The sequence below is a fragment of the Ambystoma mexicanum genome, chromosome 13, assembly GCF_040938575.1.
Source record: "Ambystoma mexicanum isolate Mex_15411 chromosome 13, UKY_AmexF1_1, whole genome shotgun sequence".
Taxonomy (NCBI): domain Eukaryota; kingdom Metazoa; phylum Chordata; class Amphibia; order Caudata; family Ambystomatidae; genus Ambystoma; species Ambystoma mexicanum.
This window is the reverse complement of record NC_090938.1, coordinates 357,418,020-357,441,588: the sequence shown is the minus strand read 5'-3', so window position 1 is coordinate 357,441,588 and position 23,569 is coordinate 357,418,020. Positions and strand designations below refer to the sequence as shown.

At 43.5% G+C, this 23,569-nt stretch overlaps 27 non-coding genes across 27 annotated transcripts; 21 read left to right on the top strand and 6 right to left on the bottom strand.

The window, feature by feature from the left end:
• Positions 1-476: 476 nt before the first annotated feature.
• On the top strand, positions 477-548 carry TRNAT-CGU (transfer RNA threonine (anticodon CGU)). Its single transcript has one exon. It is a non-coding gene; the product is annotated as a tRNA-Thr (tRNA).
• A 1,468-nt stretch (positions 549-2,016) lies between these two features.
• Positions 2,017-2,111, bottom strand: TRNAI-UAU (transfer RNA isoleucine (anticodon UAU)). Its single transcript has 2 exons — positions 2,074-2,111; positions 2,017-2,052 (listed from the first exon to the last, which is right to left on the bottom strand). It is a non-coding gene; the product is annotated as a tRNA-Ile (tRNA).
• A 480-nt stretch (positions 2,112-2,591) lies between these two features.
• Positions 2,592-2,668, top strand: TRNAS-GCU (transfer RNA serine (anticodon GCU)). The gene has a single exon. It is a non-coding gene; the product is annotated as a tRNA-Ser (tRNA).
• Positions 2,669-3,133: 465 nt separating this feature from the next.
• Positions 3,134-3,205, top strand: TRNAT-UGU (transfer RNA threonine (anticodon UGU)). The gene has a single exon. It is a non-coding gene; the product is annotated as a tRNA-Thr (tRNA).
• Positions 3,206-3,892: 687 nt separating this feature from the next.
• On the top strand, positions 3,893-3,974 carry TRNAS-GCU (transfer RNA serine (anticodon GCU)). The gene has a single exon. It is a non-coding gene; the product is annotated as a tRNA-Ser (tRNA).
• A 546-nt stretch (positions 3,975-4,520) lies between these two features.
• On the top strand, positions 4,521-4,592 carry TRNAT-CGU (transfer RNA threonine (anticodon CGU)). The gene has a single exon. It is a non-coding gene; the product is annotated as a tRNA-Thr (tRNA).
• A 1,488-nt stretch (positions 4,593-6,080) lies between these two features.
• TRNAI-UAU (transfer RNA isoleucine (anticodon UAU)) lies at positions 6,081-6,175 on the bottom strand. Its single transcript has 2 exons — positions 6,138-6,175; positions 6,081-6,116 (listed from the first exon to the last, which is right to left on the bottom strand). It is a non-coding gene; the product is annotated as a tRNA-Ile (tRNA).
• A 480-nt stretch (positions 6,176-6,655) lies between these two features.
• TRNAS-GCU (transfer RNA serine (anticodon GCU)) lies at positions 6,656-6,732 on the top strand. Its single transcript has one exon. It is a non-coding gene; the product is annotated as a tRNA-Ser (tRNA).
• Positions 6,733-7,197: 465 nt separating this feature from the next.
• TRNAT-UGU (transfer RNA threonine (anticodon UGU)) lies at positions 7,198-7,269 on the top strand. The gene has a single exon. It is a non-coding gene; the product is annotated as a tRNA-Thr (tRNA).
• A 687-nt stretch (positions 7,270-7,956) lies between these two features.
• Positions 7,957-8,038, top strand: TRNAS-GCU (transfer RNA serine (anticodon GCU)). Its single transcript has one exon. It is a non-coding gene; the product is annotated as a tRNA-Ser (tRNA).
• A 546-nt stretch (positions 8,039-8,584) lies between these two features.
• TRNAT-CGU (transfer RNA threonine (anticodon CGU)) lies at positions 8,585-8,656 on the top strand. The gene has a single exon. It is a non-coding gene; the product is annotated as a tRNA-Thr (tRNA).
• A 1,468-nt stretch (positions 8,657-10,124) lies between these two features.
• TRNAI-UAU (transfer RNA isoleucine (anticodon UAU)) lies at positions 10,125-10,219 on the bottom strand. Its single transcript has 2 exons — positions 10,182-10,219; positions 10,125-10,160 (listed from the first exon to the last, which is right to left on the bottom strand). It is a non-coding gene; the product is annotated as a tRNA-Ile (tRNA).
• Positions 10,220-10,699: 480 nt separating this feature from the next.
• Positions 10,700-10,776, top strand: TRNAS-GCU (transfer RNA serine (anticodon GCU)). Its single transcript has one exon. It is a non-coding gene; the product is annotated as a tRNA-Ser (tRNA).
• Positions 10,777-11,241: 465 nt separating this feature from the next.
• TRNAT-UGU (transfer RNA threonine (anticodon UGU)) lies at positions 11,242-11,313 on the top strand. Its single transcript has one exon. It is a non-coding gene; the product is annotated as a tRNA-Thr (tRNA).
• Positions 11,314-12,000: 687 nt separating this feature from the next.
• TRNAS-GCU (transfer RNA serine (anticodon GCU)) lies at positions 12,001-12,082 on the top strand. The gene has a single exon. It is a non-coding gene; the product is annotated as a tRNA-Ser (tRNA).
• A 2,086-nt stretch (positions 12,083-14,168) lies between these two features.
• TRNAI-UAU (transfer RNA isoleucine (anticodon UAU)) lies at positions 14,169-14,263 on the bottom strand. Its single transcript has 2 exons — positions 14,226-14,263; positions 14,169-14,204 (listed from the first exon to the last, which is right to left on the bottom strand). It is a non-coding gene; the product is annotated as a tRNA-Ile (tRNA).
• Positions 14,264-14,743: 480 nt separating this feature from the next.
• TRNAS-GCU (transfer RNA serine (anticodon GCU)) lies at positions 14,744-14,820 on the top strand. The gene has a single exon. It is a non-coding gene; the product is annotated as a tRNA-Ser (tRNA).
• A 465-nt stretch (positions 14,821-15,285) lies between these two features.
• TRNAT-UGU (transfer RNA threonine (anticodon UGU)) lies at positions 15,286-15,357 on the top strand. Its single transcript has one exon. It is a non-coding gene; the product is annotated as a tRNA-Thr (tRNA).
• A 687-nt stretch (positions 15,358-16,044) lies between these two features.
• Positions 16,045-16,126, top strand: TRNAS-GCU (transfer RNA serine (anticodon GCU)). Its single transcript has one exon. It is a non-coding gene; the product is annotated as a tRNA-Ser (tRNA).
• A 546-nt stretch (positions 16,127-16,672) lies between these two features.
• On the top strand, positions 16,673-16,744 carry TRNAT-CGU (transfer RNA threonine (anticodon CGU)). Its single transcript has one exon. It is a non-coding gene; the product is annotated as a tRNA-Thr (tRNA).
• Positions 16,745-18,212: 1,468 nt separating this feature from the next.
• TRNAI-UAU (transfer RNA isoleucine (anticodon UAU)) lies at positions 18,213-18,307 on the bottom strand. The gene is made up of 2 exons: positions 18,270-18,307; positions 18,213-18,248 (listed from the first exon to the last, which is right to left on the bottom strand). It is a non-coding gene; the product is annotated as a tRNA-Ile (tRNA).
• A 480-nt stretch (positions 18,308-18,787) lies between these two features.
• On the top strand, positions 18,788-18,864 carry TRNAS-GCU (transfer RNA serine (anticodon GCU)). The gene has a single exon. It is a non-coding gene; the product is annotated as a tRNA-Ser (tRNA).
• Positions 18,865-19,328: 464 nt separating this feature from the next.
• TRNAT-UGU (transfer RNA threonine (anticodon UGU)) lies at positions 19,329-19,401 on the top strand. The gene has a single exon. It is a non-coding gene; the product is annotated as a tRNA-Thr (tRNA).
• A 687-nt stretch (positions 19,402-20,088) lies between these two features.
• On the top strand, positions 20,089-20,170 carry TRNAS-GCU (transfer RNA serine (anticodon GCU)). The gene has a single exon. It is a non-coding gene; the product is annotated as a tRNA-Ser (tRNA).
• A 546-nt stretch (positions 20,171-20,716) lies between these two features.
• Positions 20,717-20,788, top strand: TRNAT-CGU (transfer RNA threonine (anticodon CGU)). Its single transcript has one exon. It is a non-coding gene; the product is annotated as a tRNA-Thr (tRNA).
• Positions 20,789-22,280: 1,492 nt separating this feature from the next.
• On the bottom strand, positions 22,281-22,375 carry TRNAI-UAU (transfer RNA isoleucine (anticodon UAU)). The gene is made up of 2 exons: positions 22,338-22,375; positions 22,281-22,316 (listed from the first exon to the last, which is right to left on the bottom strand). It is a non-coding gene; the product is annotated as a tRNA-Ile (tRNA).
• A 480-nt stretch (positions 22,376-22,855) lies between these two features.
• Positions 22,856-22,932, top strand: TRNAS-GCU (transfer RNA serine (anticodon GCU)). Its single transcript has one exon. It is a non-coding gene; the product is annotated as a tRNA-Ser (tRNA).
• Positions 22,933-23,569: the final 637 nt, after the last annotated feature.

The window sequence follows — 23,569 nt, the reverse complement described above, 5'->3', positions numbered from 1 at the left end:
GAGTACAGATATGGAAATAGAGATGTAAAAATAAGTTCATTGGTGCAGGCGGAGAATGAAATTAGTCAAAGACTTTCCTCGTAGGTTTCCATTCTTTACTATTATAGGAGCCAAAATCAGCGCAGTTAGTAAACTCCCAAGCTTACATCCCAAATTCTTTTTTCTTTTAGTTGTCTGCCTTTTACATGTTCCTTTTGCCATCATTCTGACCTGCTATCTAAACTCATGAACCTGTTCAGCATCCTACTCAATACATACATACCCGTAAAAGTACATACTCAAACGCATACCGACAATGTATCACCAACATAAGCACACACGCTTTCGCAAATCAGATGTATGATGACGTACTGAACACATGCAGAGATATACAGCCATTTTTACACAACCAGAAATTCATATACCTGGAGATCTACCTAGGTAAAACCCATGGTTTCTTTGCACTTTCTGTTGTTGGCTGTGAGCAAGCAGCAGGTGGCCTTGTAGCTCAGTGGCAGAGCACTGGTCTCGTAAACCAGGGGTCATGAGTTCAAACCTCATCAGGGCCTCGGGCGGATTATTTTCAAAAAGCACGGGGAAGAGAAGCCAGAGTTGCACCGTCTACAGAGAACCTTTTATGACGGGATGCATCCTCATAATTGAAGTCTTCCACAGAAGGAGTGAAATAGAGTTCGAGAGGAAGGCCTAATGTTTTCAGGCAAAGACTGACAAAAACCTTGCAATGTCGCATGTAGCTGCTTTGGTGAAAAGACTGTTCAAGTTCACAATGCAACGGAGGGGTGTTCCCCATCTCCATACAATCATCTCTTTGATAATGTAAATGTGCCAGGCGTGTTGAAAGACAAAGACAGACACAACCGCACATACCAGTTGAAGAAAGACAGCCAGCAAACACATTTGTATAGAGGTAAGCAAGCCTCAATTAGAGATGTGAGTCCCTCCGTTTCTGCGGGAGTCCACAAGTTTAATAAAAAATGAACACATATCTTTCATGTTCTAATGATTACCAATCTTTCTGATTAGCTCTGCATAGCTCCAATGGCTATGTGCCCGTGTGTGTAGGGGAAGGGGTCGGTAGATGCGTTCACGCAGAGCAAGTTGCATACATCGCCAACAGCCATTCTCTCCTGCTCCTGTGCATCCAGTTCGGAAGCGAACCCACCCAATTGTTCTATATGTCTGCTACCCTGACCGCATTCACACATCATTGGCTATTAGTATGCAGCTTGTGGGCGCTGTCAATGGGATATAAGCACCATTCCCCATGTCTGCAATAGCTAGACCAGATTCTGAGGTATAATGAGCAGGGGTCCAGACACTTCGCCTGACAAACGCCGGGCTTAGCCCTGCCGGGCCTAGCCCTGAGGGGCCTAACTGGGCATGGCCCTGTGTAAGGTAGGGTGAGCAGGGGACCACTTGCAACTAACCTTCGGCACCAATCAGGCATGGAGAGGTCTGTGCAAATGCCCAGCCCTTTAGCAATCTCGATCTGCAAAACCTTCAACTCCTAATTCTCATGGCTCCCAGAAGCCCTAGCCCATATGCAAATGAGGCGAGTTCCTATCAGCATCCTTGTTCTGCTTGATTTTATCAAAGTGACTGCCTGATTAGTGAAAGGGTATTTATTCTCAGAGGTTTGCTTCAAAGGCGATAATGCAGTAAATAGACAACATTATTCTTTGTAAGTTGATATTGTCTCCTGGATCCTACTCCAGTAACCCTTTTTCTACCTTTACAAATGTCTTCCGTAAGTGGTGCTCAGCAGAAAATGGAGTATAATAACAGTTGACATTTTTTATTTTCTGTTCTATTTTCAAAAACCCTCCGTAGCTGTATTTAAAGCGCAAACACCCCATAAATAACTTGCAATGAGTATTCCATGTCTAAAAGGCAGAGGAGCTGTCATACAACATTAACTGACAATCAAGGAAACCTTGAGGTGAACCAAAAAATGTCCAGAACATTTATTGGTTCAATAATTCAGTTTTGAGGTGAATTAGTAAAAAGTTCCAAAGTTGCTCCAGGTGAGGCTTGAACTCACAACCTCGGCATTGCTCACTGCATGTACTGCTGTATAAGTACCGCGCGCTAACCGATTGCGCCACTGGAGCTGCTGTGTTTTGGTTTTCGACATGAAACTACACCCACAAACACACACACAAGTGTACAAAAGCACCCACAAGCTCTGGCATTGTCTTTTTAGCTGACACCAAATTATGGGTGCCTTGTAGTGCCCATATTGTGCCACTGGAGCTTACCTTTTAGCCTGATATACACTTTGCCACTGATGTTCAGCCAATGGTGCAGTCAAATGTCCCTTCTACATTTTTGTCATGCTGCAGGCAGTGCCACTGGAGCCAGCATGATGCTCTTCCTCATATTCAACACGTGTCAATTGAAACACCTCCCAATGTCATCTTGGCGATGCCTATAAACACCCCAGGACTTTGATGAATTTTTCTCAACAGCAAGTGAGGCAGTTTTCCTGCAAACGGCTGGATGTACCTCAACAAGGAACGCATTGTGGTTCTATTTTGAAGATGTTTGTGTTATTACCTGTAAAGACTTGAATGCCTAACATAATCCCTGTAGACGAGGTGGCCGAGTGGTTAAGGCGATGGACTGCTAATCTACTGTACACGCGTGGTTTCGAATCCCACCTTTGTCGATTTTAACTTTTGAAATCTTTTTTAAACATCTGCATTGCTCTAAGCACCATTGCCATTGGCTTTCAAAGAACATACAGACAAAAGTGAAAATATGCATGTTAGTTGATTAAGAAGGACACAAACAAGGTTGTCGTGTTACTGGCAGGAATGCAATCTGCTGTGCTTGACTACCCTTTGAGCCAGAATCCGGATAGAAATTTAAAAAAGCAAAGGTAATATCCATATTGTCTCTCTGCTGCCATGTACATGTTTTTTTCAACTTTCACGCATCACATCTCCTCATTAGTCACCCTAAAATTGCACGGAATACGCACAAATTAGCTGCTCCTCAAAAAATCGGCCAGAAAAAAACAGGTCAAATCACAATCATATACATACATTCTCACACACCCTTCAAATATGTCTACCCAGTAAACATCATGTTGTGTGCTCGTTGTGTTGCTGTTATGTGTCGTAACCTGAGGGGCTCTGTAGCTCAGTGGCAGAGCACTGGTCTTGTGAACCAGGGGTCGTGAGTTCGATCCTCATCAGGGCCTCCAAATGGTAATTTTCTTGAACATTGTTGAATAGGAACTGATATTGCACATTGTACCTGTGCAACCTTTTACCAATGGATTCGGGCCTATAACAAAGCCACAAGCGCAAGGTGTCTGAATAGTCTGTGGGGAAGGTCGGCTTTCTGGACCTAATTTCTTCAAGAAAAAGACCTTGATAATCTTGTGATGACAGATGCAGATGATCACGGTGAAGCCCTTACTCTATTGAACAGTACAGCGGTTCTGGGTTGCACGCCTTTCTCTATTTTCAGGGACGTTGATGTGGCAAAATTTAATTGGAAAAGGGTTATTGCCATCACTCACTATTTAAATTCAATGACATCACAGGAAGCAGCAGCATCTGAACTTTGATCTTGGCTGGAAACGTTGAATGATGCCAAACACTGGGAAACTGGAGCTTGCGTTATGCTGGTTTTACTACTAATGGTGTGCCATACGGAAGCTCAAGCACCTTCCTCTGGATTAGTGTTGTGAACCCTCCAGGAGCTCTTGTTATATTTTTCTGAACTTCAACTTGATGTGTTTATCTATCAATGGCCGGGTAAGGAAGAACGAGTCAACGATCTTGTTTCTATTATGACAAACATGATCTATTTTTCACTGACTTTGCACCACCATTGTTTTATCTCTTCTTTAAGCATGGGACTCGAGCACCGTTCCCAAACAGACGAGGTGGCCGAGTGGTTAAGGCGATGGACTGCTAATCCATTGTGCTCTGCACGCGTGGGTTCGAATCCCACCTTCGTCGTATTTTTTCTTTATAGTCTGCATTTAAACATAGACCAAAGTCTTTCAACCTCCCTGTGAAAGACAGGAATGAGTACAGATATGGAAATAGAGATGTAAAAATAAGTTCATTGGTGCAGGCGGAGAATGAAATTAGTCAAAGACTTTCCTCGTAGGTTTCCATTCTTTACTATTATAGGAGCCAAAATCAGCGCAGTTAGTAAACTCCCAAGCTTACATCCCAAATTCTTTTTTCTTTTAGTTGTCTGCCTTTTACATGTTCCTTTTGCCATCATTCTGACCTGCTATCTAAACTCATGAACCTGTTCAGCATCCTACTCAATACATACATACCCGTAAAAGTACATACTCAAACGCATACCGACAATGTATCACCAACATAAGCACACACGCTTTCGCAAATCAGATGTATGATGACGTACTGAACACATGCAGAGATATACAGCCATTTTTACACAACCAGAAATTCATATACCTGGAGATCTACCTAGGTAAAACCCATGGTTTCTTTGCACTTTCTGTTGTTGGCTGTGAGCAAGCAGCAGGTGGCCTTGTAGCTCAGTGGCAGAGCACTGGTCTCGTAAACCAGGGGTCATGAGTTCAAACCTCATCAGGGCCTCGGGCGGATTATTTTCAAAAAGCACGGGGAAGAGAAGCCAGAGTTGCACCGTCTACAGAGAACCTTTTATGACGGGATGCATCCTCATAATTGAAGTCTTCCACAGAAGGAGTGAAATAGAGTTCGAGAGGAAGGCCTAATGTTTTCAGGCAAAGACTGACAAAAACCTTGCAATGTCGCATGTAGCTGCTTTGGTGAAAAGACTGTTCAAGTTCACAATGCAACGGAGGGGTGTTCCCCATCTCCATACAATCATCTCTTTGATAATGTAAACGTGCCAGGCGTGTTGAAAGACAAAGACAGACACAACCGCACATACCAGTTGAAGAAAGACAGCCAGCAAACACATTTGTATAGAGGTAAGCAAGCCTCAATTAGAGATGTGAGTCCCTCCGTTTCTGCGGGAGTCCACAAGTTTAATAAAAAATGAACACATATCTTTCATGTTCTAATGATTACCAATCTTTCTGATTAGCTCTGCATAGCTCCAATGGCTATGTGTGTGTGTGTGTGTGTATGTGCCCGTGTGTGTAGGGGAAGGGGTCGGTAGATGTGTTCACGCAGAGCAAGTTGCATACATCGCCAACAGCCATTCTCTCCTGCTCCTGTGCATCCAGTTCGGAAGCGAACCCACCCAATTGTTCTATATGTCTGCTACCCTGACCGCATTCACACATCATTGGCTATTAGTATGCAGCTTGTGGGCGCTGTCAATGGGATATAAGCACCATTCCCCATGTCTGCAATAGCTAGACCAGATTCTGAGGTATAATGAGCAGGGGTCCAGGCACTTCGCCTGACAAACGCCGGGCTTAGCCCTGCCGGGCCTAGCCCTGAGGGGCCTAACTGGGCATGGCCCTGTGTAAGGTAGGGTGAGCAGGGGACCACTTGCAACTAACCTTCGGCACCAATCAGGCATGGAGAGGTCTGTGCAAATGCCCAGCCCTTTAGCAATCTCGATCTGCAAAACCTTCAACTCCTAATTCTCATGGCTCCCAGAAGCCCTAGCCCATATGCAAATGAGGCGAGTTCCTATCAGCATCCTTGTTCTGCTTGATTTTATCAAAGTGACTGCCTGATTAGTGAAAGGGTATTTATTCTCAGAGGTTTGCTTCAAAGGCGATAATGCAGTAAATAGACAACATTATTCTTTGTAAGTTGATATTGTCTCCTGGATCCTACTCCAGTAACCCTTTTTCTACCTTTACAAATGTCTTCCGTAAGTGGTGCTCAGCAGAAAATGGAGTATAATAACAGTTGACATTTTTTATTTTCTGTTCTATTTTCAAAAACCCTCCGTAGCTGTATTTAAAGCGCAAACACCCCATAAATAACTTGCAATGAGTATTCCATGTCTAAAAGGCAGAGGAGCTGTCATACAACATTAACTGACAATCAAGGAAACCTTGAGGTGAACCAAAAAATGTCCAGAACATTTATTGGTTCAATAATTCAGTTTTGAGGTGAATTAGTAAAAAGTTCCAAAGTTGCTCCAGGTGAGGCTTGAACTCACAACCTCGGCATTGCTCACTGCATGTACTGCTGTATAAGTACCGCGCGCTAACCGATTGTGCCACTGGAGCTGCTGTGTTTTGGTTTTCGACATGAAACTACACCCACAAACACACACACAAGTGTACAAAAGCACCCACAAGCTCTGGCATTGTCTTTTTAGCTGACACCAAATTATGGGTGCCTTGTAGTGCCCATATTGTGCCACTGGAGCTTACCTTTTAGCCTGATATACACTTTGCCACTGATGTTCAGCCAATGGTGCAGTCAAATGTCCCTTCTACATTTTTGTCATGCTGCAGGCAGTGCCACTGGAGCCAGCATGATGCTCTTCCTCATATTCAACACGTGTCAATTGAAACACCTCCCAATGTCATCTTGGCGATGCCTATAAACACCCCAGGACTTTGATGAATTTTTCTCAACAGCAAGTGAGGCAGTTTTCCTGCAAACGGCTGGATGTACCTCAACAAGGAACGCATTGTGGTTCTATTTTGAAGATGTTTGTGTTATTACCTGTAAAGACTTGAATGCCTAACATAATCCCTGTAGACGAGGTGGCCGAGTGGTTAAGGCGATGGACTGCTAATCTACTGTACACGCGTGGTTTCGAATCCCACCTTTGTCGATTTTAACTTTTGAAATCTTTTTTAAACATCTGCATTGCTCTAAGCACCATTGCCATTGGCTTTCAAAGAACATACAGACAAAAGTGAAAATATGCATGTTAGTTGATTAAGAAGGACACAAACAAGGTTGTCGTGTTACTGGCAGGAATGCAATCTGCTGTGCTTGACTACCCTTTGAGCCAGAATCCGGATAGAAATTTAAAAAAGCAAAGGTAATATCCATATTGTCTCTCTGCTGCCATGTACATGTTTTTTTCAACTTTCACGCATCACATCTCCTCATTAGTCACCCTAAAATTGCACGGAATACGCACAAATTAGCTGCTCCTCAAAAAATCGGCCAGAAAAAAACAGGTCAAATCACAATCATATACATACATTCTCACACACCCTTCAAATATGTCTACCCAGTAAACATCATGTTGTGTGCTCGTTGTGTTGCTGTTATGCGTCGTAACCTGAGGGGCTCTGTAGCTCAGTGGCAGAGCACTGGTCTTGTAAACCAGGGGTCGTGAGTTCGATCCTCATCAGGGCCTCCAAATGGTAATTTTCTTGAACATTGTTGAATAGGAACTGATATTGCACATTGTACCTGTGCAACCTTTTACCAATGGATTCGGGCCTATAACAAAGCCACAAGCGCAAGGTGTCTGAATAGTCTGTGGGGAAGGTCGGCTTTCTGGACCTAATTTCTTCAAGAAAAAGACCTTGATAATCTTGTGATGACAGATGCAGATGATCACGGTGAAGCCCTTACTCTATTGAACAGTACAGCGGTTCTGGGTTGCACGCCTTTCTCTATTTTCAGGGACGTTGATGTGGCAAAATTTAATTGGAAAAGGGTTATTGCCATCACTCACTATTTAAATTCAATGACATCACAGGAAGCAGCAGCATCTGAACTTTGATCTTGGCTGGAAACGTTGAATGATGCCAAACACTGGGAAACTGGAGCTTGCGTTATGCTGGTTTTACTACTAATGGTGTGCCATACGGAAGCTCAAGCACCTTCCTCTGGATTAGTGTTGTGAACCCTCCAGGAGCTCTTGTTATATTTTTCTGAACTTCAACTTGATGTGTTTATCTATCAATGGCCGGGTAAGGAAGAACGAGTCAACGATCTTGTTTCTATTATGACAAACATGATCTATTTTTCACTGACTTTGCACCACCATTGTTTTATCTCTTCTTTAAGCATGGGACTCGAGCACCGTTCCCAAACAGACGAGGTGGCCGAGTGGTTAAGGCGATGGACTGCTAATCCATTGTGCTCTGCACGCGTGGGTTCGAATCCCACCTTCGTCGTATTTTTTCTTTATAGTCTGCATTTAAACATAGACCAAAGTCTTTCAACCTCCCTGTGAAAGACAGGAATGAGTACAGATATGGAAATAGAGATGTAAAAATAAGTTCATTGGTGCAGGCGGAGAATGAAATTAGTCAAAGACTTTCCTCGTAGGTTTCCATTCTTTACTATTATAGGAGCCAAAATCAGCGCAGTTAGTAAACTCCCAAGCTTACATCCCAAATTCTTTTTTCTTTTAGTTGTCTGCCTTTTACATGTTCCTTTTGCCATCATTCTGACCTGCTATCTAAACTCATGAACCTGTTCAGCATCCTACTCAATACATACATACCCGTAAAAGTACATACTCAAACGCATACCGACAATGTATCACCAACATAAGCACACACGCTTTCGCAAATCAGATGTATGATGACGTACTGAACACATGCAGAGATATACAGCCATTTTTACACAACCAGAAATTCATATACCTGGAGATCTACCTAGGTAAAACCCATGGTTTCTTTGCACTTTCTGTTGTTGGCTGTGAGCAAGCAGCAGGTGGCCTTGTAGCTCAGTGGCAGAGCACTGGTCTCGTAAACCAGGGGTCATGAGTTCAAACCTCATCAGGGCCTCGGGCGGATTATTTTCAAAAAGCACGGGGAAGAGAAGCCAGAGTTGCACCGTCTACAGAGAACCTTTTATGACGGGATGCATCCTCATAATTGAAGTCTTCCACAGAAGGAGTGAAATAGAGTTCGAGAGGAAGGCCTAATGTTTTCAGGCAAAGACTGACAAAAACCTTGCAATGTCGCATGTAGCTGCTTTGGTGAAAAGACTGTTCAAGTTCACAATGCAACGGAGGGGTGTTCCCCATCTCCATACAATCATCTCTTTGATAATGTAAATGTGCCAGGCGTGTTGAAAGACAAAGACAGACACAACCGCACATACCAGTTGAAGAAAGACAGCCAGCAAACACATTTGTATAGAGGTAAGCAAGCCTCAATTAGAGATGTGAGTCCCTCCGTTTCTGCGGGAGTCCACAAGTTTAATAAAAAATGAACACATATCTTTCATGTTCTAATGATTACCAATCTTTCTGATTAGCTCTGCATAGCTCCAATGGCTATGTGCCCGTGTGTGTAGGGGAAGGGGTCGGTAGATGCGTTCACGCAGAGCAAGTTGCATACATCGCCAACAGCCATTCTCTCCTGCTCCTGTGCATCCAGTTCGGAAGCGAACCCACCCAATTGTTCTATATGTCTGCTACCCTGACCGCATTCACACATCATTGGCTATTAGTATGCAGCTTGTGGGCGCTGTCAATGGGATATAAGCACCATTCCCCATGTCTGCAATAGCTAGACCAGATTCTGAGGTATAATGAGCAGGGGTCCAGACACTTCGCCTGACAAACGCCGGGCTTAGCCCTGCCGGGCCTAGCCCTGAGGGGCCTAACTGGGCATGGCCCTGTGTAAGGTAGGGTGAGCAGGGGACCACTTGCAACTAACCTTCGGCACCAATCAGGCATGGAGAGGTCTGTGCAAATGCCCAGCCCTTTAGCAATCTCGATCTGCAAAACCTTCAACTCCTAATTCTCATGGCTCCCAGAAGCCCTAGCCCATATGCAAATGAGGCGAGTTCCTATCAGCATCCTTGTTCTGCTTGATTTTATCAAAGTGACTGCCTGATTAGTGAAAGGGTATTTATTCTCAGAGGTTTGCTTCAAAGGCGATAATGCAGTAAATAGACAACATTATTCTTTGTAAGTTGATATTGTCTCCTGGATCCTACTCCAGTAACCCTTTTTCTACCTTTACAAATGTCTTCCGTAAGTGGTGCTCAGCAGAAAATGGAGTATAATAACAGTTGACATTTTTTATTTTCTGTTCTATTTTCAAAAACCCTCCGTAGCTGTATTTAAAGCGCAAACACCCCATAAATAACTTGCAATGAGTATTCCATGTCTAAAAGGCAGAGGAGCTGTCATACAACATTAACTGACAATCAAGGAAACCTTGAGGTGAACCAAAAAATGTCCAGAACATTTATTGGTTCAATAATTCAGTTTTGAGGTGAATTAGTAAAAAGTTCCAAAGTTGCTCCAGGTGAGGCTTGAACTCACAACCTCGGCATTGCTCACTGCATGTACTGCTGTATAAGTACCGCGCGCTAACCGATTGCGCCACTGGAGCTGCTGTGTTTTGGTTTTCGACATGAAACTACACCCACAAACACACACACAAGTGTACAAAAGCACCCACAAGCTCTGGCATTGTCTTTTTAGCTGACACCAAATTATGGGTGCCTTGTAGTGCCCATATTGTGCCACTGGAGCTTACCTTTTAGCCTGATATACACTTTGCCACTGATGTTCAGCCAATGGTGCAGTCAAATGTCCCTTCTACATTTTTGTCATGCTGCAGGCAGTGCCACTGGAGCCAGCATGATGCTCTTCCTCATATTCAACACGTGTCAATTGAAACACCTCCCAATGTCATCTTGGCGATGCCTATAAACACCCCAGGACTTTGATGAATTTTTCTCAACAGCAAGTGAGGCAGTTTTCCTGCAAACGGCTGGATGTACCTCAACAAGGAACGCATTGTGGTTCTATTTTGAAGATGTTTGTGTTATTACCTGTAAAGACTTGAATGCCTAACATAATCCCTGTAGACGAGGTGGCCGAGTGGTTAAGGCGATAGACTGCTAATCTACTGTACACGCGTGGTTTCGAATCCCACCTTTGTCGATTTTAACTTTTGAAATCTTTTTTAAACATCTGCATTGCTCTAAGCACCATTGCCATTGGCTTTCAAAGAACATACAGACAAAAGTGAAAATATGCATGTTAGTTGATTAAGAAGGACACAAACAAGGTTGTCGTGTTACTGGCAGGAATGCAATCTGCTGTGCTTGACTACCCTTTGAGCCAGAATCCGGATAGAAATTTAAAAAAGCAAAGGTAATATCCATATTGTCTCTCTGCTGCCATGTACATGTTTTTTTCAACTTTCACGCATCACATCTCCTCATTAGTCACCCTAAAATTGCACGGAATACGCACAAATTAGCTGCTCCTCAAAAAATCGGCCAGAAAAAAACAGGTCAAATCACAATCATATACATACATTCTCACACACCCTTCAAATATGTCTACCCAGTAAACATCATGTTGTGTGCTCGTTGTGTTGCTGTTATGCGTCGTAACCTGAGGGGCTCTGTAGCTCAGTGGCAGAGCACTGGTCTTGTAAACCAGGGGTCGTGAGTTCGATCCTCATCAGGGCCTCCAAATGGTAATTTTCTTGAACATTGTTGAATAGGAACTGATATTGCACATTGTACCTGTGCAACCTTTTACCAATGGATTCGGGCCTATAACAAAGCCACAAGCGCAAGGTGTCTGAATAGTCTGTGGGGAAGGTCGGCTTTCTGGACCTAATTTCTTCAAGAAAAAGACCTTGATAATCTTGTGATGACAGATGCAGATGATCACGGTGAAACCCTTACTCTATTGAACAGTACAGCGGTTCTGGGTTGCACGCCTTTCTCTATTTTCAGGGACGTTGATGTGGCAAAATTTAATTGGAAAAGGGTTATTGCCATCACTCACTATTTAAATTCAATGACATCACAGGAAGCAGCAGCATCTGAACTTTGATCTTGGCTGGAAACGTTGAATGATGCCAAACACTGGGAAACTGGAGCTTGCGTTATGCTGGTTTTACTACTAATGGTGTGCCATACGGAAGCTCAAGCACCTTCCTCTGGATTAGTGTTGTGAACCCTCCAGGAGCTCTTGTTATATTTTTCTGAACTTCAACTTGATGTGTTTATCTATCAATGGCCGGGTAAGGAAGAACGAGTCAACGATCTTGTTTCTATTATGACAAACATGATCTATTTTTCACTGACTTTGCACCACCATTGTTTTATCTCTTCTTTAAGCATGGGACTCGAGCACCGTTCCCAAACAGACGAGGTGGCCGAGTGGTTAAGGCGATGGACTGCTAATCCATTGTGCTCTGCACGCGTGGGTTCGAATCCCACCTTCGTCGTATATTTTCTTTATAGTCTGCATTTAAACATAGACCAAAGTCTTTCAACCTCCCTGTGAAAGACAGGAATGAGTACAGATATGGAAATAGAGATGTAAAAATAAGTTCATTGGTGCAGGCGGAGAATGAAATTAGTCAAAGACTTTCCTCGTAGGTTTCCATTCTTTACTATTATAGGAGCCAAAATCAGCGCAGTTAGTAAACTCCCAAGCTTACATCCCAAATTCTTTTTTCTTTTAGTTGTCTGCCTTTTACATGTTCCTTTTGCCATCATTCTGACCTGCTATCTAAACTCATGAACCTGTTCAGCATCCTACTCAATACATACATACCCGTAAAAGTACATACTCAAACGCATACCGACAATGTATCACCAACATAAGCACACACGCTTTCGCAAATCAGATGTATGATGACGTACTGAACACATGCAGAGATATACAGCCATTTTTACACAACCAGAAATTCATATACCTGGAGATCTACCTAGGTAAAACCCATGGTTTCTTTGCACTTTCTGTTGTTGGCTGTGAGCAAGCAGCAGGTGGCCTTGTAGCTCAGTGGCAGAGCACTGGTCTAGTAAACCAGGGGTCATGAGTTCAAACCTCATCAGGGCCTCGGGCGGATTATTTTCAAAAAGCACGGGGAAGAGAAGCCAGAGTTGCACCATCTACAGAGAACCTTTTATGACGGGATGCATCCTCATAATTGAAGTCTTCCACAGAAGGAGTGAAATAGAGTTCGAGAGGAAGGCCTAATGTTTTCAGGCAAAGACTGACAAAAACCTTGCAATGTCGCATGTAGCTGCTTTGGTGAAAAGACTGTTCAAGTTCACAATGCAACGGAGGGGTGTTCCCCATCTCCATACAATCATCTCTTTGATAATGTAAACGTGCCAGGCGTGTTGAAAGACAAAGACAGACACAACCGCACATACCAGTTGAAGAAAGACAGCCAGCAAACACATTTGTATAGAGGTAAGCAAGCCTCAATTAGAGATGTGAGTCCCTCCGTTTCTGCGGGAGTCCACAAGTTTAATAAAAAATGAACACATATCTTTCATGTTCTAATGATTACCAATCTTTCTGATTAGCTCTGCATAGCTCCAATGGCTATGTGCCCGTGTGTGTAGGGGAAGGGGTCGGTAGATGTGTTCACGCAGAGCAAGTTGCATACATCGCCAACAGCCATTCTCTCCTGCTCCTGTGCATCCAGTTCGGAAGCGAACCCACCCAATTGTTCTATATGTCTGCTACCCTGACCGCATTCACACATCATTGGCTATTAGTATGCAGCTTGTGGGCGCTGTCAATGGGATATAAGCACCATTCCCCATGTCTGCAATAGCTAGACCAGATTCTGAGGTATAATGAGCAGGGGTCCAGGCACTTCGCCTGACAAACGCCGGGCTTAGCCCTGCCGGGCCTAGCCCTGAGGGGCCTAACTGGGCATGGCCCTGTGTAAGGTAGGGTGAGCAGGGGACCACTTGCAACTAACCTTCGGCACCAATCAGGCATGGAGAGGTCTGTGCAAATGCCCAGCCCTTTAGCAATCTCGATCTGCAAAACCTTCAACTCCTAATTCTCATGGCTCCCAGAAGCCCTAGCCCATATGCAAATGAGGCGAGTTCCTATCAGCATCCTTGTTCTGCTTGATTTTATCAAAGTGACTGCCTGATTAGTGAAAGGGTATTTATTCTCAGAGGTTTGCTTCAAAGGCGATAATGCAGTAAATAGACAACATTATTCTTTGTAAGTTGATATTGTCTCCTGGATCCTACTCCAGTAACCCTTTTTCTACCTTTACAAATGTCTTCCGTAAGTGGTGCTCAGCAGAAAATGGAGTATAATAACAGTTGACATTTTTTATTTTCTGTTCTATTTTCAAAAACCCTCCGTAGCTGTATTTAAAGCGCAAACACCCCATAAATAACTTGCAATGAGTATTCCATGTCTAAAAGGCAGAGGAGCTGTCATACAACATTAACTGACAATCAAGGAAACCTTGAGGTGAACCAAAAAATGTCCAGAACATTTATTGGTTCAATAATTCAGTTTTGAGGTGAATTAGTAAAAAGTTCCAAAGTTGCTCCAGGTGAGGCTTGAACTCACAACCTCGGCATTGCTCACTGCATGTACTGCTGTATAAGTACCGCGCGCTAACCGATTGCGCCACTGGAGCTGCTGTGTTTTGGTTTTCGACATGAAACTACACCCACAAACACACACACAAGTGTACAAAAGCACCCACAAGCTCTGGCATTGTCTTTTTAGCTGACACCAAATTATGGGTGCCTTGTAGTGCCCATATTGTGCCACTGGAGCTTACCTTTTAGCCTGATATACACTTTGCCACTGATGTTCAGCCAATGGTGCAGTCAAATGTCCCTTCTACATTTTTGTCATGCTGCAGGCAGTGCCACTGGAGCCAGCATGATGCTCTTCCTCATATTCAACACGTGTCAATTGAAACACCTCCCAATGTCATCTTGGCGATGCCTATAAACACCCCAGGACTTTGATGAATTTTTCTCAACAGCAAGTGAGGCAGTTTTCCTGCAAACGGCTGGATGTACCTCAACAAGGAACGCATTGTGGTTCTATTTTGAAGATGTTTGTGTTATTACCTGTAAAGACTTGAATGCCTAACATAATCCCTGTAGACGAGGTGGCCGAGTGGTTAAGGCGATAGACTGCTAATCTACTGTACACGCGTGGTTTCGAATCCCACCTTTGTCGATTTTAACTTTTGAAATCTTTTTTAAACATCTGCATTGCTCTAAGCACCATTGCCATTGGCTTTCAAAGAACATACAGACAAAAGTGAAAATATGCATGTTAGTTGATTAAGAAGGACACAAACAAGGTTGTCGTGTTACTGGCAGGAATGCAATCTGCTGTGCTTGACTACCCTTTGAGCCAGAATCCGGATAGAAATTTAAAAAAGCAAAGGTAATATCCATATTGTCTCTCTGCTGCCATGTACATGTTTTTTTCAACTTTCACGCATCACATCTCCTCATTAGTCACCCTAAAATTGCACGGAATACGCACAAATTAGCTGCTCCTCAAAAAATCGGCCAGAAAAAAACAGGTCAAATCACAATCATATACATACATTCTCACACACCCTTCAAATATGTCTACCCAGTAAACATCATGTTGTGTGCTCGTTGTGTTGCTGTTATGCGTCGTAACCTGAGGGGCTCTGTAGCTCAGTGGCAGAGCACTGGTCTTGTAAACCAGGGGTCGTGAGTTCGATCCTCATCAGGGCCTCCAAATGGTAATTTTCTTGAACATTGTTGAATAGGAACTGATATTGCACATTGTACCTGTGCAACCTTTTACCAATGGATTCGGGCCTATAACAAAGCCACAAGCGCAAGGTGTCTGAATAGTCTGTGGGGAAGGTCGGCTTTCTGGACCTAATTTCTTCAAGAAAAAGACCTTGATAATCTTGTGATGACAGATGCAGATGATCACGGTGAAGCCCTTACTCTATTGAACAGTACAGCGGTTCTGGGTTGCACGCCTTTCTCTATTTTCAGGGACGTTGATGTGGCAAAATTTAATTGGAAAAGGGTTATTGCCATCACTCACTATTTAAATTCAATGACATCACAGGAAGCAGCAGCATCTGAACTTTGATCTTGGCTGGAAACGTTGAATGATGCCAAACACTGGGAAACTGGAGCTTGCGTTATGCTGGTTTTACTACTAATGGTGTGCCATACGGAAGCTCAAGCACCTTCCTCTGGATTAGTGTTGTGAACCCTCCAGGAGCTCTTGTTATATTTTTCTGAACTTCAACTTGATGTGTTTATCTATCAATGGCCGGGTAAGGAAGAACGAGTCAACGATCTTGTTTCTATTATGACAAACATGATCTATTTTTCACTGACTTTGCACCACCATTGTTTTATCTCTTCTTTAAGCATGGGACTCGAGCACCGTTCCCAAACAGACGAGGTGGCCGAGTGGTTAAGGCGATGGACTGCTAATCCATTGTGCTCTGCACGCGTGGGTTCGAATCCCACCTTCGTCGTATTTTTTCTTTATAGTCTGCATTTAAACATAGACCAAAGTCTTTCAACCTCCCTGTGAAAGACAGGAATGAGTACAGATATGGAAATAGAGATGTAAAAATAAGTTCATTGGTGCAGGCGGAGAATGAAATTAGTCAAAGACTTTCCTCGTAGGTTTCCATTCTTTACTATTATAGGAGCCAAAATCAGCGCAGTTAGTAAACTCCCAAGCTTACATCCCAAATTCTTTTTTCTTTTAGTTGTCTGCCTTTTACATGTTCCTTTTGCCATCATTCTGACCTGCTATCTAAACTCATGAACCTGTTCAGCATCCTACTCAATACATACATACCCGTAAAAGTACATACTCAAACGCATACCGACAATGTATCACCAACGTAAGCACACACGCTTTCGCAAATCAGATGTATGATGACGTACTGAACACATGCAGAGATATACAGCCATTTTTACACAACCAGAAATTCATATACCTGGAGATCTACCTAGGTAAAACCCATGGTTTCTTTGCACTTTCTGTTGTTGGCTGTGAGCAAGCAGCAGGTGGCCTTGTAGCTCAGTGGCAGAGCACTGGTCTCGTAAACCAGGGGTCATGAGTTCAAACCTCATCAGGGCCTCGGGCGGATTATTTTCAAAAAGCACGGGGAAGAGAAGCCAGAGTTGCACCATCTACAGAGAACCTTTTATGACGGGATGCATCCTCATAATTGAAGTCTTCCACAGAAGGAGTGAAATAGAGTTCGAGAGGAAGGCCTAATGTTTTCAGGCAAAGACTGACAAAAACCTTGCAATGTCGCATGTAGCTGCTTTGGTGAAAAGACTGTTCAAGTTCACAATGCAACGGAGGGGTGTTCCCCATCTCCATACAATCATCTCTTTGATAATGTAAACGTGCCAGGCGTGTTGAAAGACAAAGACAGACACAACCGCACATACCAGTTGAAGAAAGACAGCCAGCAAACACATTTGTATAGAGGTAAGCAAGCCTCAATTAGAGATGTGAGTCCCTCCGTTTCTGCGGGAGTCCACAAGTTTAATAAAAAATGAACACATATCTTTCATGTTCTAATGATTACCAATCTTTCTGATTAGCTCTGCATAGCTCCAATGGCTATGTGCCCGTGTGTGTAGGGGAAGGGGTCGGTAGATGTGTTCACGCAGAGCAAGTTGCATACATCGCCAACAGCCATTCTCTCCTGCTCCTGTGCATCCAGTTCGGAAGCGAACCCACCCAATTGTTCTATATGTCTGCTACCCTGACCGCATTCACACATCATTGGCTATTAGTATGCAGCTTGTGGGCGCTGTCAATGGGATATAAGCACCATTCCCCATGTCTGCAATAGCTAGACCAGATTCTGAGGTATAATGAGCAGGGGTCCAGGCACTTCGCCTGACAAACGCCGGGCTTAGCCCTGCCGGGCCTAGCCCTGAGGGGCCTAACTGGGCATGGCCCTGTGTAAGGTAGGGTGAGCAGGGGACCACTTGCAACTAACCTTCGGCACCAATCAGGCATGGAGAGGTCTGTGCAAATGCCCAGCCCTTTAGCAATCTCGATCTGCAAAACCTTCAACTCCTAATTCTCATGGCTCCCAGAAGCCCTAGCCCATATGCAAATGAGGCGAGTTCCTATCAGCATCCTTGTTCTGCTTGATTTTATCAAAGTGACTGCCTGATTAGTGAAAGGGTATTTATTCTCAGAGGTTTGCTTCAAAGGCGATAATGCAGTAAATAGACAACATTATTCTTTGTAAGTTGATATTGTCTCCTGGATCCTACTCCAGTAACCCTTTTTCTACCTTTACAAATGTCTTCCGTAAGTGGTGCTCAGCAGAAAATGGAGTATAATAACAGTTGACATTTTTTATTTTCTGTTCTATTTTCAAAAACCCTCCGTAGCTGTATTTAAAGCGCAAACACCCCATAAATAACTTGCAATGAGTATTCCATGTCTAAAAGGCAGAGGAGCTGTCATACAACATTAACTGACAATCAAGGAAACCTTGAGGTGAACCAAAAAATGTCCAGAACATTTATTGGTTCAATAATTCAGTTTTGAGGTGAATTAGTAAAAAGTTCCAAAGTTGCTCCAGGTGAGGCTTGAACTCACAACCTCGACATTGCTCACTGCATGTACTGCTGTATAAGTACCGCGCGCTAACCGATTGCGCCACTGGAGCTGCTGTATTTTGGTTTTCGACATGAAACTACACCCACAAACACACACACAAGTGTACAAAAGCACCCACAAGCTCTGGCATTGTCTTTTTAGCTGACACCAAATTATGGGTGCCTTGTAGTGCCCATATTGTGCCACTGGAGCTTACCTTTTAGCCTGATATACACTTTGCCACTGATGTTCAGCCAATGGTGCAGTCAAATGTCCCTTCTACATTTTTGTCATGCTGCAGGCAGTGCCACTGGAGCCAGCATGATGCTCTTCCTCATATTCAACACGTGTCAATTGAAACACCTCCCAATGTCATCTTGGCGATGCCTATAAACACCCCAGGACTTTGATGAATTTTTCTCAACAGCAAGTGAGGCAGTTTTCCTGCAAACGGCTGGATGTACCTCAACAAGCAGCGCATTGTGGTTCTATTTTGAAGATGTTTGTGTTATTACCTGTAAAGACTTGAATGCCTAACATAATCCCTGTAGACGAGGTGGCCGAGTGGTTAAGGCGATGGACTGCTAATCTACTGTACACGCGTGGTTTCGAATCCCACCTTTGTCGATTTTAACTTTTGAAATCTTTTTTAAACATCTGCATTGCTCTAAGCACCATTGCCATTGGCTTTCAAAGAACATACAGACAAAAGTGAAAATATGCATGTTAGTTGATTAAGAAGGACACAAACAAGGTTGTCGTGTTACTGGCAGGAATGCAATCTGCTGTGCTTGACTACCCTTTGAGCCAGAATCCGGATAGAAATTTAAAAAAGCAAAGGTAATATCCATATTGTCTCTCTGCTGCCATGTACATGTTTTTTTCAACTTTCACGCATCACATCTCCTCATTAGTCACCCTAAAATTGCACGGAATACGCACAAATTAGCTGCTCCTCAAAAAATCGGCCAGAAAAAAACAGGTCAAATCACAATCATATACATACATTCTCACACACCCTTCAAATATGTCTACCCAGTAAACATCATGTTGTGTGCTCGTTGTGTTGCTGTTATGCGTCGTAACCTGAGGGGCTCTGTAGCTCAGTGGCAGAGCACTGGTCTTGTAAACCAGGGGTCGTGAGTTCGATCCTCATCAGGCCCTCCAAATGGTAATTTTCTTGAACATTGTTGAATAGGAACTGATATTGCACATTGTACCTGTGCAACCTTTTACCAATGGATTCGGGCCTATAACAAAGCCACAAGCGCAAGGTGTCTGAATAGTCTGTGGGGAAGGTCGGCTTTCTGGACCTAATTTCTTCAAGAAAAAGACCTTGATAATCTTGTGATGACAGATGCAGATGATCACGGTGAAGCCCTTACTCTATTGAACAGTACAGCGGTTCTGGGTTGCACGCCTTTCTCTATTTTCAGGGACGTTGATGTGGCAAAATTTAATTGGAAAAGGGTTATTGCCATCACTCACTATTTAAATTCAATGACATCACAGGAAGCAGCAGCATCTGAACTTTGATCTTGGCTGGAAACGTTGAATGATGCCAAACACTGGGAAACTGGAGCTTGCGTTATGCTGGTTTTACTACTAATGGTGTGCCATACGGAAGCTCAAGCACCTTCCTCTGGATTAGTGTTGTGAACCCTCCAGGAGCTCTTGTTATATTTTTCTGAACTTCAACTTGATGTGTTTATCTATCAATGGCCGGGTAAGGAAGAACGAGTCAACGATCTTGTTTCTATTATGACAAACATGATCTATTTTTCACTGACTTTGCACCACCATTGTTTTATCTCTTCTTTAAGCATGGGACTCAAGCACCGTTCCCAAACAGACGAGGTGGCCGAGTGGTTAAGGCGATGGACTGCTAATCCATTGTGCTCTGCACGCGTGGGTTCGAATCCCACCTTCGTCGTATTTTTTCTTTATAGTCTGCATTTAAACATAGACCAAAGTCTTTCAACCTCCCTGTGAAAGACAGGAATGAGTACAGATATGGAAATAGAGATGTAAAAATAAGTTCATTGGTGCAGGCGGAGAATGAAATTAGTCAAAGACTTTCCTAGTAGGTTTCCATTCTTTACTATTATAGGAGCCAAAATCAGCGCAGTTAGTAAACTCCCAAGCTTACATCCCAAATTCTTTTTTCTTTTAGTTGTCTGCCTTTTACATGTTCCTTTTGCCATCATTCTGACCTGCTATCTAAACTCATGAACCTGTTCAGCATCCTACTCAATACATACATACCCGTAAAAGTACATACTCAAACGCATACCGACAATGTATCACCAACATAAGCACACACGCTTTCGCAAATCAGATGTATGATGACGTACTGAACACATGCAGAGATATACAGCCATTTTTACACAACCAGAAATTCATATACCTGGAGATCTACCTAGGTAAAACCCATGGTTTCTTTGCACTTTCTGTTGTTGGCTGTGAGCAAGCAGCAGGTGGCCTTGTAGCTCAGTGGCAGAGCACTGGTCTCGTAAACCAGGGGTCATGAGTTCAAACCTCATCAGGGCCTCGGGCGGATTATTTTCAAAAAGCACGGGGAAGAGAAGCCAGAGTTGCACCATCTACAGAGAACCTTTTATGACGGGATGCATCCTCATAATTGAAGTCTTCCACAGAAGGAGTGAAATAGAGTTCGAGAGGAAGGCCTAATGTTTTCAGGCAAAGACTGACAAAAACCTTGCAATGTCGCATGTAGCTGCTTTGGTGAAAAGACTGTTCAAGTTCACAATGCAACGGAGGGGTGTTACCCATCTCCATACAATCATCTCTTTGATAATGTAAACGTGCCAGGCGTGTTGAAAGACAAAGACAGACACAACCGCACATACCAGTTGAAGAAAGACAGCCAGCAAACACATTTGTATAGTGGTAAGCAAGCCTCAATTAGAGATGTGAGTCCCTCCGTTTCTGCGGGAGTCCACAAGTTTAATAAAAAATGAACACATATCTTTCATGTTCTAATGATTACCAATCTTTCTGATTAGCTCTGCATAGCTCCAATGGCTATGTGTGTGTGTGTGTGTGTGTGTATGTGCCCGTGTGTGTAGGGGAAGGGGTCGGTAGATGTGTTCACACAGAGCAAGTTGCATACATCGCCAACAGCCATTCTCTCCTGCTCCTGTGCATCCAGTTCGGAAGCGAACCCACCCAATTGTTCTATATGTCTGCTACCCTGACCGCATTCACACATCATTGGCTATTAGTATGCAGCTTGTGGGCGCTGTCAATGGGATATAAGCACCATTCCCCATGTCTGCAATAGCTAGACCAGATTCTGAGGTATGATGAGCAGGGGTCCAGGCACTTCGCCTGACAAACGCCGGGCTTAGCCCTGCCGGGCCTAGCCCTGAGGGGCCTAACTGGGCATGGCCCTGTGTAAGGTAGGGTCAGCAGGGGACCACTTGCAACTAACCTTCGGCACCAATCAGGCATGGAGAGGTCTGTGCAAATGCCCAGCCCTTTAGCAATCTCGATCTGCAAAACCTTCAACTCCTAATTCTCATGGCTCCCAGAAGCCCTAGCCCATATGCAAATGAGGCGAGTTCCTATCAGCATCCTTGTTCTGCTTGATTTTATCAAAGTGACTGCCTGATTAGTGAAAGGGTATTTATTCTCAGAGGTTTGCTTCAAAGGCGATAATGCAGTAAATAGACAACATTATTCTTTGTAAGTTGATATTGTCTCCTGGATCCTACTCCAGTAACCCTTTTTCTACCTTTACAAATGTCTTCCGTAAGTGGTGCTCAGCAGAAAATGGAGTATAATAACAGTTGACATTTTTTATTTTCTGTTCTACTTTCAAAAACCCTCCGTAGCTGTATTTAAAGCGCAAACACCCCATAAATAACTTGCAATGAGTATTCCATGTCTAAAAGGCAGAGGAGCTGTCATACAACATTAACTGACAATCAAGGAAACCTTGAGGTGAACCAAAAAATGTCCAGAACATTTATTGGTTCAATAATTCAGTTTTGAGGTGAATTAGTAAAAAGTTCCAAAGTTGCTCTAGGTGAGGCTTGAACTCACAACCTCGGCATTGCTCACTGCATGTACTGCTGTATAAGTACCGCACGCTAACCGATTGCGCCACTGGAGCTGCTGTGTTTTGGTTTTCGACATGAAACTACACCCACAAACACACACACAAGTGTACAAAAGCACCCACAAGCTCTGGCATTGTCTTTTTAGCTGACACCAAATTATGGGTGCCTTGTAGTGCCCATATTGTGCCACTGGAGCTTACCTTTTAGCCTGATATACACTTTGCCACTGATGTTCAGCCAATGGTGCAGTCAAATGTCCCTTCTACATTTTTGTCATGCTGCAGGCAGTGCCACTGGAGCCAGCATGATGCTCTTCCTCATATTCAACACGTGTCAATTGAAACACCTCCCAATGTCATCTTGGCGATGCCTATAAACACCCCAGGACTTTGATGAATTTTTCTCAACAGCAAGTGAGGCAGTTTTCCTGCAAACGGCTGGATGTACCTCAACAAGGAACGCATTGTGGTTCTATTTTGAAGATGTTTGTGTTATTACCTGTAAAGACTTGAATGCCTAACATAATCCCTGTAGACGAGGTGGCCGAGTGGTTAAGGCGATGGACTGCTAATCTACTGTACACGCGTGGTTTCGAATCCCACCTTTGTCGATTTTAACTTTTGAAATCTTTTTTAAACATCTGCATTGCTCTAAGCACCATTGCCATTGGCTTTCAAAGAACATACAGACAAAAGTGAAAATATGCATGTTAGTTGATTAAGAAGGACACAAACAAGGTTGTCGTGTTACTGGCAGGAATGCAATCTGCTGTGCTTGACTACCCTTTGAGCCAGAATCCGGATAGAAATTTAAAAAAGCAAAGGTAATATCCATATTGTCTCTCTGCTGCCATGTACATGTTTTTTTCAACTTTCACGCATCACATCTCCTCATTAGTCACCCTAAAAATGCACGGAATACGCACAAATTAGCTGCTCCTCAAAAAATCGGCCAGAAAAAAACAGGTCAAATCACAATCATATACATACATTCTCACACACCCTTCAAATATGTCTACCCAGTAAACATCATGTTGTGTGCTCGTTGTGTTGCTGTTATGCGTCGTAACCTGAGGGGCTCTGTAGCTCAGTGGCAGAGCACTGGTCTTGTCGATCCTCATCAGGGCCTCCAAATGGTAATTTTCTTGAACATTGTTGAATAGGAACTGATATTGCACATTGTACCTGTGCAACCTTTTACCAATGGATTCGGGCCTATAACAAAGCCACAAGCGCAAGGTGTCTGAA